Source organism: Athene cunicularia (genome assembly GCF_003259725.1).
Source record: "Athene cunicularia isolate RWA chromosome 17 unlocalized genomic scaffold, athCun1 chr17_part1, whole genome shotgun sequence".
NCBI lineage: Eukaryota > Metazoa > Chordata > Aves > Strigiformes > Strigidae > Athene > Athene cunicularia.
Genome location: NW_020799122.1, coordinates 10,434,523 through 10,445,374, shown reverse-complemented (window position 1 = coordinate 10,445,374; position 10,852 = coordinate 10,434,523).

The window sequence follows — 10,852 nt, the reverse complement described above, 5'->3', positions numbered from 1 at the left end:
CTTGCAGGATTTGGAGCACCCTGGCAATGGTCCCCTCTAAACACGATGTGCACAGGCTTGGTGGCACATATTGATGGTCATGGGGTGTCCCTTCCTCAGCAGGATGCTGTGGTCAGTACCACTCTGGATGAGGTGGGGACAACATTTCTGGGTGGAGATCCCACCAGTGGCAGTGCCACAGCCTCCAAGTTCCCCCATGTTATGGCATCTTTTCTTGGGCTCTCCGAGTGGGAGACTGTGGGCTGCACTAGCTCTGCTGGGGCAGGAGCTGCTTTATTCCCACCTTCCCTCCATCCTTACTCCCTCCTGCCTAGAGCTGGGTCAGGTGGGAGCAAACATGTCCAGCCATCTGCAAGGGATGAGCAGGCACACCCCTCCCTGGGGCAGTGCCAGGGACAGGTTTCCACCCTGCACAGTTGGGACTGGTGGTGCAAACCCCATTGCCGGTGGTGGTGGAGTGATGAGCTTCCTCTGGCTCTGGGTGGGACCCCCCAGGGGGTCCCCACTGGCAGGCACAGGGCTGTGGGCCTCGCTTCAGACTGGGGCTCATCACATTTTGCTGTTTGGGGGGGTTGGGTGGACCCCAAGGGGTAAGCATGACACTACCACTGTGGGATGGGGAATGTTGCCCTTCCTTTAGCTGCCCTGGTTCCCACATCCATCCCTCTGGGCCATCCTCCTCTTCCTCCTGCCTGGCCCTGGGAGGCTGGATCAGGTCTGGGTCTGTACACAGGGCTGTCCTCAGTCCTCATGGGGGACCCTCTGCAGCCTTGTGTCCATGACCCAGCCTGGTCTCCCTGGCCAGGGCAACCTGAGCATGTATTTACTTCAACTCAATTAAATGAGGAGCCGTGTCCTTCCCACCCTGCCACAGGTAAGACCAGAGGTAGGGGATGCTGGAGACACCATAGCTGTGAGTGTCTCCCTGTCCCCAAGCCAAGGAGGATACAGCTCTGCTGGATGGCATTGCTTCGAGGCAGGGCTGATCCCTTCCAAGGCACTGGCTGGGGCAGAGATGGCCAACTATGAGATCCTATTTACCCCACTCTTATAATTACGCCTGCTCTGCACAGGACTCAGTTGAGGGCTGTGGCTTTCCTGCTCTGTGCATTCAGTCTTGGGGCAAGGGATGCGGGGGTTCAGCCCAGGGTGCTTGCTTAAAGCAACATGGAGGGAGAGGGGAAACACTGGGCCTGGGGGTACCTTCCCCATCCTCCCACCAGCTGTGACTGGGCCAGATCCTGCATCAGCACCATCCTGCTCCCGGGATGCTGGCAGTCCCCAGGGCAGCCAGAGCTGCTTAAAAATAGTGACAGATAACAAACCACTATGGTTCTTGGGGCACTTTGGGCCAGCTGGTTGCTGCTGATGGTGCTGGAAGCAGTGCCTGGCAGCCAAGACTGATTGGCTCCGTGCCCTGGTTTCCCTCTTCATGCCAAAGCCGCCTTGTGCATGGGGTGTGTCCACCAGCTGCAGCACCACAGGGCCGCTCTCCTCCTCTCACTCATTAGTCCTGCTCTGCATGTGTTACCAGTGGAAACAGAAGCAGCTGAAGTTCATCTCTGCAAATAAGGCTTTGAAATGGGGGGGGAAATGTAGAAATTTCCCATTTATTTGCACCTCACGCTCATCAAAGGCCCTTTGCTGGGCTGCAAGTGCTGCACTGCTTCATTTCCATGCAGTGCTGGCCATGCCGGGGCTTGTGTGCTGACTCCAAAGCCCTTCCCCCACAAAGCCCTGATGGGGGCTCACTGGGCATCACCAAAGTGTCCTAAGCTACTGCTGTACTGTGAATAAAATGGGGCTGGTGGGGAATCCTGTGCACCTGTGATGCTGTTTTAGCCAAGAAACTTGCTCTCTGCTTCCTAAACCCACACAACAGTGCCAGGACCTGTGCCTGCTGAAAGAACGGGCTCTTGCTGTGTCTCACCCTGGCCAACCACAGGGAAAATCCTGTTGATGCTCAAGTGGTGCTTTGCTTGTCTGTACTGTTTCTCTCCTTTCCCTCTGGTCCTTCCCAGGCATCACTGCTGCCCAGTCTCCTGCGGCTCCTCAGCCAGTGTTTGGCCATGGGCAGGACTTTCTGTTGCCTATCCATCAAGTGCCAGAAAATAAAGTGATGCAGAGCAAAGCCTCTTTTTTGAGCCAGGGAGGTGCCTGTCCCGCATCCCTCTGCTACGTCCCTCCTCTCACAGCAGCAGGTTTTGCCCATGGGCAGTAAACCCCCATGTGTTAGGGACTGCTTTAGTATCTCCATTAGTCCTCCTTACCCTTGCAGTGTGGAAAAACAGGAATCATTTCCCTGAAGCTGCAATGGGATGGGATGGATCCTCATGCAGAAAGAGGCTGAAGTCCTTGAGGACAAGTCAGGATGTCCCCAGGTTTGGAGGAGGGAGGCTGCCCCAGACCAGGTGCTGCAGGGAGCCGACAGGGCCCTTCTGTGCTCATCCTGCTGTCACATTGCAGTTGCACTCCCTGTTGTCCCTTGAAATCCCCCATGTGCCATCAGCTGAAGCAGGCGATGGGGCAGCTGGAAAGGGCTCAGCAGAGGGACCATGTGTGGTGAACGTGGGCTAGGTCTGGCTAAAAGGGGCAGAGAAACACCTGCAGGGTTTGTCCAGGGCTGAAGCAGGCTCCCAGTCCCCCAGGATGCTAAATTCAATTTTCCCCTGTGACTTTTTCTGCTCTGATTTGTCCTGTGGCCACCTAAGCCTTGAGCCAAGAGGGCAGCAGAGCCCCTGCCTTCAGTGGCAGCTTGGGCACAGGAAAAATTACACCTGTAATTAGACCGTCCCTGCCACTGCATTGGAAAGTGAGTGGTTCATTAGGGAGCACTGCTGGTCCCAGACCACTTTGTGTTCTTGAGCAAGGAGTAATTAGTGATTAATTGCAGCCTTGTGGGGCCAGAGGGTGGAAGAGAAGGTTGATTTAAGGTGTAACAGCCTTGTTCTGGCTGTGCAGGAAGCAGTGCATTTGCTTTGAAGACACTGGGTTAAGGGGGTAGCAGAAACAAATCTGTTCCTTGCAATGGGATTTCTCTGCCAAATTTTGGGAATCTGAAGAGAAAGGAACTCGAGGGCTGTTTTGCCCCATCCTGGGGAATAAAACAGGGAAAGGGGGTGGGGCTGCAGAGAGGGGCAGGGGTGGATCAGGCCGATGGCTTTGGGGGAGTTAAGGCTGACTGCACCACCTGCTCCAATTGGCACAGGGAGGTTCCCAGGGACCAGCTCTGGGTGGGTTGGGGTGTTGGACCCCCACTGTCCAGGCTGGAGGCTCAGATCTGGGGGTGCAGACTCCCTGCCCACACATGCATATGGGCTGTGCGTGACTTCCTGCTCTGGCCTCAGGGCTCTTCTGCCTTGTGCCATCAGTTTGGCTTTTTGGCTTTGGCTGCTAATTGGCTAAGGCAGAGTAAAACCGTAGGCACAACAGTGTGCCCAGTGTGTCAGGCAGAAAAAGCCCCAAGGGGCAGCTGATGATGAAGGGCTGAATTGCCAGCTCACCCCAGAGCAATGCGGGGAGGGGGTCCCAAGATTTGGGCAATGGAAAAAGCTGCCTTTTGGTTTTGGTAGCAATTGGAAGGGGTTCATGTTGGAAGCGCGGATGAGGGCCTGAATGGGGTGATGACTCTGGGGTGGCTGTTGCTGTTGCAGAAGAGCAAACTTGCATCAGCTTAATCTCTGCTGGGAGGGGATGAAAGTCACCCTGGATGGAGATGCTCTGCTAGGGAACAAAAGTAATCCCTTTTGAATCAATGTACTTGCAAAATGGGTTAAATGAGACCAAAATGAAGTGCTTAGTGGGCCTTTCTCCCCAGAACAAGGGAGTTTCTAGGAATGGCAGGTTTGTTTTAAATTCACATTGAAGGCCTCCTGAGGGGGCTTCAGTTTTGTAAGATATGAAATGAGTTACAGACTCCACAAGTTCTGTGCTTAAGTGCACCCAGCTACTTTGCTCTGGGTTAACTCAAAGTCAATTTTGCCAGAATTTGTTTTTTATTTGTACAAAAGAATGCAATAAGCTGGCAATAAGGTGTTTTTAAAGAAGGCTTTTGCCCTCAAACTGTCCACCCAGCTGCACTAATGGCCTTAGACATACGCAGCCCCTCTTCAAGGCAGCCTCATCCTGTGTATCTAAGGCCAAATCCTGCAAGTTATTAGAATTGCCTTAGAAGGTGCTTAATTAACTTTTTTTCCCCTTTAAAGCTCCAGCTCCTGAAAGCACGAGTGCAAGGAGATGGCATTGTTTCTGCAAAGTATTGGGTTTGGGTAAGCACCAACATAAGAAAAAACATTAACAAAGAGCCTCCTCCTGTTTCCTCTGAGGAAAAAACCCCTTATGACTACAGCAAAGTCACGATGGTTTGAACACCCAAGCTGGCATCAGCAAGGGCTTGATGTGAGCAGCGAGGGAAGTGAAGAAGCTTTGCGTTTATGTAAGACTGCAGAATCGGGTTGCCAAACAGGATATAGGCTGGGAAACCAGCTGGGCGAGGAGGCTGCGGCGAGCTGGCTGTCTTGCTCGGGTGCATCGCTTGCTGGTGCTTATAATCCTATTCACAATAAATGGTAGTTAATCTTTCTGGTGGTTATTTAGAGACTCTACTCAGAGCATTTTGCTCCTACGGGAGTTTTGATGGGCTTTGAGATTTAGTTTTGGTAAAATAAATGCTGTTGGTCAAAAATCCCCTGGCTTTGTGTCCCAGGAGGCTGACTATAGCCCAGAGAGGGATTTCACAGAGCAGCAATGGGACCCTTAGTCCCGTCCCTAAAGCAAAGAGCTGCAGAAAAACCTGGGAGCTGAGCAAGACCCCTGTGGGACAAGGACTCCCAGCTGCGACATGGGGAACTCCAACTTGTGGGTTCTTTCTCTAAAGCGATGAGAAGGGACTCCCCCCTGTGAGTCACAGCTCACCCAGTCTGCCTCAGCAGAGATCACAGGGACATTGGTCCTTCTCGATGGCCAGGAAACCCTGGGGACCCCCAACCCCACCACCTGTTCCCCAGTGAGCTGGGGCAGCCCTGGTTTGTCGCTGCTGCGGGCAGCCTTTCCTCCCCTGTCTCTGCGCTGTGGGTGACCCAGGGGAAGGCTCAGGTGAAATTTAGCCCAGCCGTTCACCTCTCTAATGGGTTTTGTGTCCCTACTGTGTCAAGCCACCCTGTGCTGCTTTTCCTGCACTGGCAACCTGCAAATTATAGCTGCTTGGCTGGAGGTTGGTCCCTTTCTGCTTTGGCTTCCCAAGGTTGTGCATGTGCTGCATGCCCCCTTTTTTTCCACAAATTTCTTTTCCTACAGCCTGCAGTGACTACCAGAGGATTAAAAAGCAAATTCAGACAAAAACCTTGCAGGGGGAAACCACTTGGGGCTTTTATCTGGGTTTTATTCTGTCTGGGCTGGAGGAGCGGGGATGCTCAGGGCCTGCATGAGGATGCTCAGGGCAGCCCATGGCCTGTGCCCCTGCTCTGTGAGACCTTTATGCTTCCTGTTGAAAGCAACCTTACCCTAACAAATACACATCCCCAAAGCTGAAAATAACCTCCAAAATCATTTACAAGAGCTTCCTGCAAACACACTCTAATGAACTGCTGTGCTGTGAGGGAGCTTGGGCTTTTATTGGCAGCTCACACCAGACCCCGAGGCTGGAAGGGAATTGCTGGCTTTGCAGCGAGGTTGCTCTGTGACTTTGAGCAAGTTCCTGGCTCCTCAAGGTCAGTAGGTGTTGCAAAGTGTCATCTCCCCATTGCTGAGAGGAGACCTCACTTCACACAGCAGCCACCCCAGGAGAGGTGTGAGCATGGGAGGGCATCCTCCCAAACCAGCTGAGCAAGAAGCTGCCAAAACCAGGCTGGGTGGCACATGGAGGAAGAGGCAAAGCTTCACCACACTGGCATTGAGCTACCCCAGGATGAGAACTTCATCTCTGACTGTGAAGATGGAGAGGCAGCCAAATACCACCTTGCCTGTGTGTGAAGGCTGAAGGACAGCAGGTGCTTGAAATCCTTCATCACCTGGTTCAGAGCAGGATTTGAAGCCTCCACCGTGCCCAGGGAGACTCCCTGCCACGAGCTGCTTCTGCCTGGGCTAGGCTGGCTCTGGTGGATCTGGAGCCACCAGTGGGTTGAAGCCTTCCCAGGGTGATAGAGAAGGAAAATCACACTTTGGGGTCTCCCAAGCTTCCCTCAGGGAGGGAGCAAGCGGTTGCTGGGTGGGTTCTTCTGCTACTAGCTTTGCCAGTGTGCATGGGAGAAATGGGTGGGATGAGTGAGCAGGAAGATCTCAGCTTTAGAGGAGGGGCACGGGTTGGTGTTGGGACCTTTGTTGGCCACCAAAGTCTTGTTCAAGTTGGGACTGTGGGTTCCCCAGGCATGTTCTGGTATGACAGACATGAAGAATTATGTGCATGTGTATGCATATATATATATATGTGTGTGCATGTACGTACAGAAAGAGATATAGCAGTACAACTTGAATTAAAGTGGTTTGAGTGCAAACATCTAGCCATAAGGAGATTTGCTGTTATTTAAACGTGTTTTAACTGTAAAGGGAAGCTGTCAGTTTAGCTGTTTTATAGGAAAAGTGTAAAGTGAGTGTGTATTGGGGGTGGGGAAATGCCAGCGCAGCCCCCCCCGGGCATGGTGTTGGGTAGTCTCTGCTAAACCCATTGGCACTCATCTGACCCACCTTGGGCACCTCCTGCTGCATCCCAGCACCCCGCAGCATCCCCAGACAGTTATTGCAGACCTGCTGGGCTGCACGCACCCACCTGCCAGCCTCCTCGCAGCATCCCCCTCGCACTTCCTTGGCTAGAGAACGCTGCCTCTTCCCCAGCGATGCACACAGGAAAATTCCCACCCACTCTTCCCCCCCAGCCCCTCTAATCCCTTTATGGTGTTTGTGCTGGGCTCCCCTGCACTGACCCTGCTCTTTGCCTTCCCTCTAATCTCCCCACCAAACAGTTTGGGCAGGAGACAAACGACCACAAGTTGTTCAGACCCAAACCCAGAGAGAGGAAATGCTTGGCCTGGGGCTTCATGGTCCAGGTGTCTGGGAGATGCTTTGGGGTTTAACAACCAGGGTGAAACCCCCTCGGTTCTGAGCAGCATCCTGAATCCTGCGAGATAATTTAGAGCAAAACCTAAACTCTCCATCCCAATGTATCTGCTTTCTGCTGTGCCCAGGGATGATCCTTCCCAGGGAGGTGTGGGGAGGGATCTGACAGCAGCAGTGTCCCCAGCCCTGCTGTAGCACCAGCTTGTAGCTGGGGTGAGGTGTTAAAAGTCATCCCGGGAGGTAAATTAGTCCATGTTTAACTCCTTCTTGTAAAGCATGTGGTGTTACTGAAGTTTTTCCACCTGGAAAATTTGCTAAGGCTTTTATTATTACTATATTAAAGCAAAGGCTTTAATAATATCTTTGGTGTATTTTGGCAAAGCTGGAAAACACTTTGAGACTTGATAAAGTCTCAAAGTCAGAGAGATAAAACCTGAAAGTATTTAGGCCTTGGCCAGGTCTCTCCAGGAGAGCTCTCCAGGTACAAAAAAAAAAAAAAAAAAAAAAAAAATGGTGCTGGGAAAGGGAACAGCCCTGCTGCATCCTGCAACATCGCCTGCAGCTAGGGGGCGATGCCGGTGGGTACTGGGATGGCATCTCAGCTGCCCTGGCAGAGGCGATGGTTGGTCTGTGCTGTGGCAATAAAGCAGAATCAGCTTCTTTTCTTGCTGTCCTTTATCTCAAGAAACCCCTGTGCTGTGCAGCTCTAAACGGTCCTCAGCAAAGTCCTCTGGAGATTTAATCTGTGACCTTTTACTTCTGCAAGGACACCGCTGCTCCCTTCCTGCCTTCATCTCCTCCAGCTGCCTGACCTTGGGCCGGTCACTGATTCCCTGAGTCGGGTGCCTCATGGTGGTTAATATTTACTGTACCTGGTGTGGAGGGGAGCAAGCAGGAACCTGCTGATTGCAAAGAGCGTGGGCTTGCTTGGGGGATAAAATATTACTCCAGAGGCTCGAGGTTTCAGGTATGAATTGTGTTTGACGTTGTTAGTGCAACAGAGTCGACGCTATAGAAATGGCTGGAATTAGTGCTGCGGTGAGACTTGATCCCAAGAAGAACTGAATAAGCAGGTGTCCAACATTGTATGACAGAAGTATTTTTTTCTGCTAATAAAATCCCTTTTGATATGAAATAATTTGGCATCAATCACCTATTTGGCAAGCTGCCTCGGCTGCAGTGTTTGGGCAGGGATGGGACCCTGGCCATGCGCCCGCAGGTTGGCGTCGTCCCTGCTGCCCCCAAACAGCCATAAACACGCAGTGTTTGCCCTCCCAGGGCTGGGTGGGCTTTGACCACGAAAGGGATTATCAGTGTTTATTCTGTCTTCCCCATTTGGGTATTTTGGTGCTCAGATGTTCAAAGGGGAGCTCTCCTCCCCAAACCGGATTACCACTGAGCATTAACACAACCTGAATTTTGTTTTGTTTCTCTGTGGTTTTGAGCCTGCTCATGGTCTGGGGCATTTCTGCAGAGATGGGCACATCCAGGAGGGAAGCTGGGTCTTTCTTTGGGAATACAATGAGGTCCTCCCATACACAGCTGACTTGGGGAGGTGACAAGTCTTGGCCGAACCCTGGCATCTCACAAGAACCCACTGTGGCTGGGGCTGCTGTCTGCCACAAAGGATGCAACATATGGCGCTCTGGAGGGGCATCTCACCCTCTCCCCACGTTGGGTTTGTGATGCTTCCCAAGGGATGCAGGTCCACCCCTCTCCTCCCTGCTTTTCATGAAAGCTCAGCATCAGCCCCTGCTTCGCCAGGCTGGTCCTGTGGGTGCCGGTTCCCTGAGCAGGATGGAGATGGGTGCACGGGGCCGAGGGACCCGGCAGAGCCCCTGACATCTCCATCACTCCGACTGGCTCAGCCACATGCTGTAACACCTCCGGGAAATGCTGCTGCTGGGTTTTGGACCGAGGGGTATGTTTCCTCCTGTGCTGCCACCCCGCTTGCAACAATTTCCAAACAGGAATGAGGAAATGCTGAGCTTCACAACTACATTTGTGAATGTGTCCCTGAAATATCCCAGAGAGGGAGGTGGCTGCTTTCAAGCTGCACCCCAGTTTCAGCTACAGGAGACCCTGCATGTCACCTGGGCAGAAGCAAGGACATGGTTGACACAGAGCAGACCCATGCAGCTCTGCCACTGATGCTCCGGGGAACCTCGAGCACATCCATTGGTGCCAACCTCCTTTGCCCAAGATCCACTCAGGGCAGTGCCCACGGGCAGTGGGGTGGGTGACGTCTGGCTTGCCCACAGCCCACTGCCACTGATGTCACCACCCAGGAACCAAAATTGCTAATTAAGTTTTGCTTCTCTCTCTGCCAATCTCATTTCCTGGTTCTTGTGCAATCACAGATGCTTTCAGATTTCTTCCTGGTTGGTTGTCCGCCTGTGCGACCAAAACACCTTCAGAAGAAAAACAGCCAGGGGTTTGGGGTCAGTGCCTGGTGAGGAGGTGTGATGGAGGGGGCACTTTCTGGGTCCGTGCCCAGTGAGGAAGTGTCCCCAGGAGGGGCATCAATCGTGAAGGGGATTTTTTTAGCTGCTTCAGTGCAGATGTTTTACAGAAAAACATTCCTGGGGGTGAGTCAGGCAAGTCAGCCGCAAGCATGAGTCTGCCTTAAGGATCGGGGGAACTAGCAAAACCCCAAGCTGCTTTGGAGCCCAGTCATGCTTTAAAGCCTTTTCTCCTTTTGTACCATTGAAAAACTGCTTAAAAAACTGAGACTGGAGAGTCATGGTGCTCTCACCCAGCTGGGTTTGCTGGGAGTTTATTTGAAATCCTACCCTCCTCCCAGAAAAAAAAATATTGGAGTATTTGCGATAACACCTGGGAGGTCCCGATGTGGGTTGTTTGCGCTGCCTCTGTGTTCGTGTCCGGTTGTGTGCTGGCACGTTTGGGATCTGTCTGCTCTAACAAATGTGGGGCCTGTAACGCAGAATCTATGGAAAACAGAAAAGGCAGCAGCCCGTTTAATTAATCTAATTGAGATCCGGGTTCAGCTGGAAATTGCTGCTGTATTGAAATAATCTACTCAAGCTCACACCTGTTGGTTTAGGTGTTTTAGCCGACTAAATCAGATCAGAGCCATTGCTGCATGTGGAGAGTTTGGGGTTTTAAAGGTACTTAACTGTGTTCCAGTGCTTTAAAATGTAAAAAATTGTACTTTAGCTCAATGGTTTATAGATGTGAGGGGCTAAAGTGGGCGATTTCAGTGTTTTCTCAGTAACCCTCCCTGCAACACTCAGCCTTTCGTTCCTTCAAGGCACGGACACCCAGGAGGCAAACACAGCCTGGCTGTCAAGTGGGCAGGAGCTGTCCTTGGGGGGCCCAGGGCAGGTTGGGGGGGACAGGGGTGGTGTTAGGGCTGCCAGGCATTGCCTGCGTCCCCTGGGATCGGGGTGCCCGTGTCCCCAGGGCCAGCCAGGCACCCGAATACGTTCCCCGGAACTGCACCACCGCAGGGCATGGTCCCAGCGAGGCTTTTGGGGCGCCCGGGGGGAGCGCACGGTGCCAGCCTCACCGCTCCGCACCCCAGGGCGCCGTGGTAGGGCCAGGGGGGGCAAAACACCCGCTCGTATGTCAGAGGGCAACCCCGCAACAAGAAAGTGCCAGGAGGGAGGACACACGCAGCAAGGGAGCGGGAGATGGTAAATAGTATTTTCAATGAGTAATACTTGTTATTTTTAGCCAATAACTTGTCATTCATTAATGAAGTGATATTCTAACAATATGCTAGCTGTTGGTTTTAGTAAGTACGATTTTAATAAGAAATAAAAATCAGTATCTCTCGGAG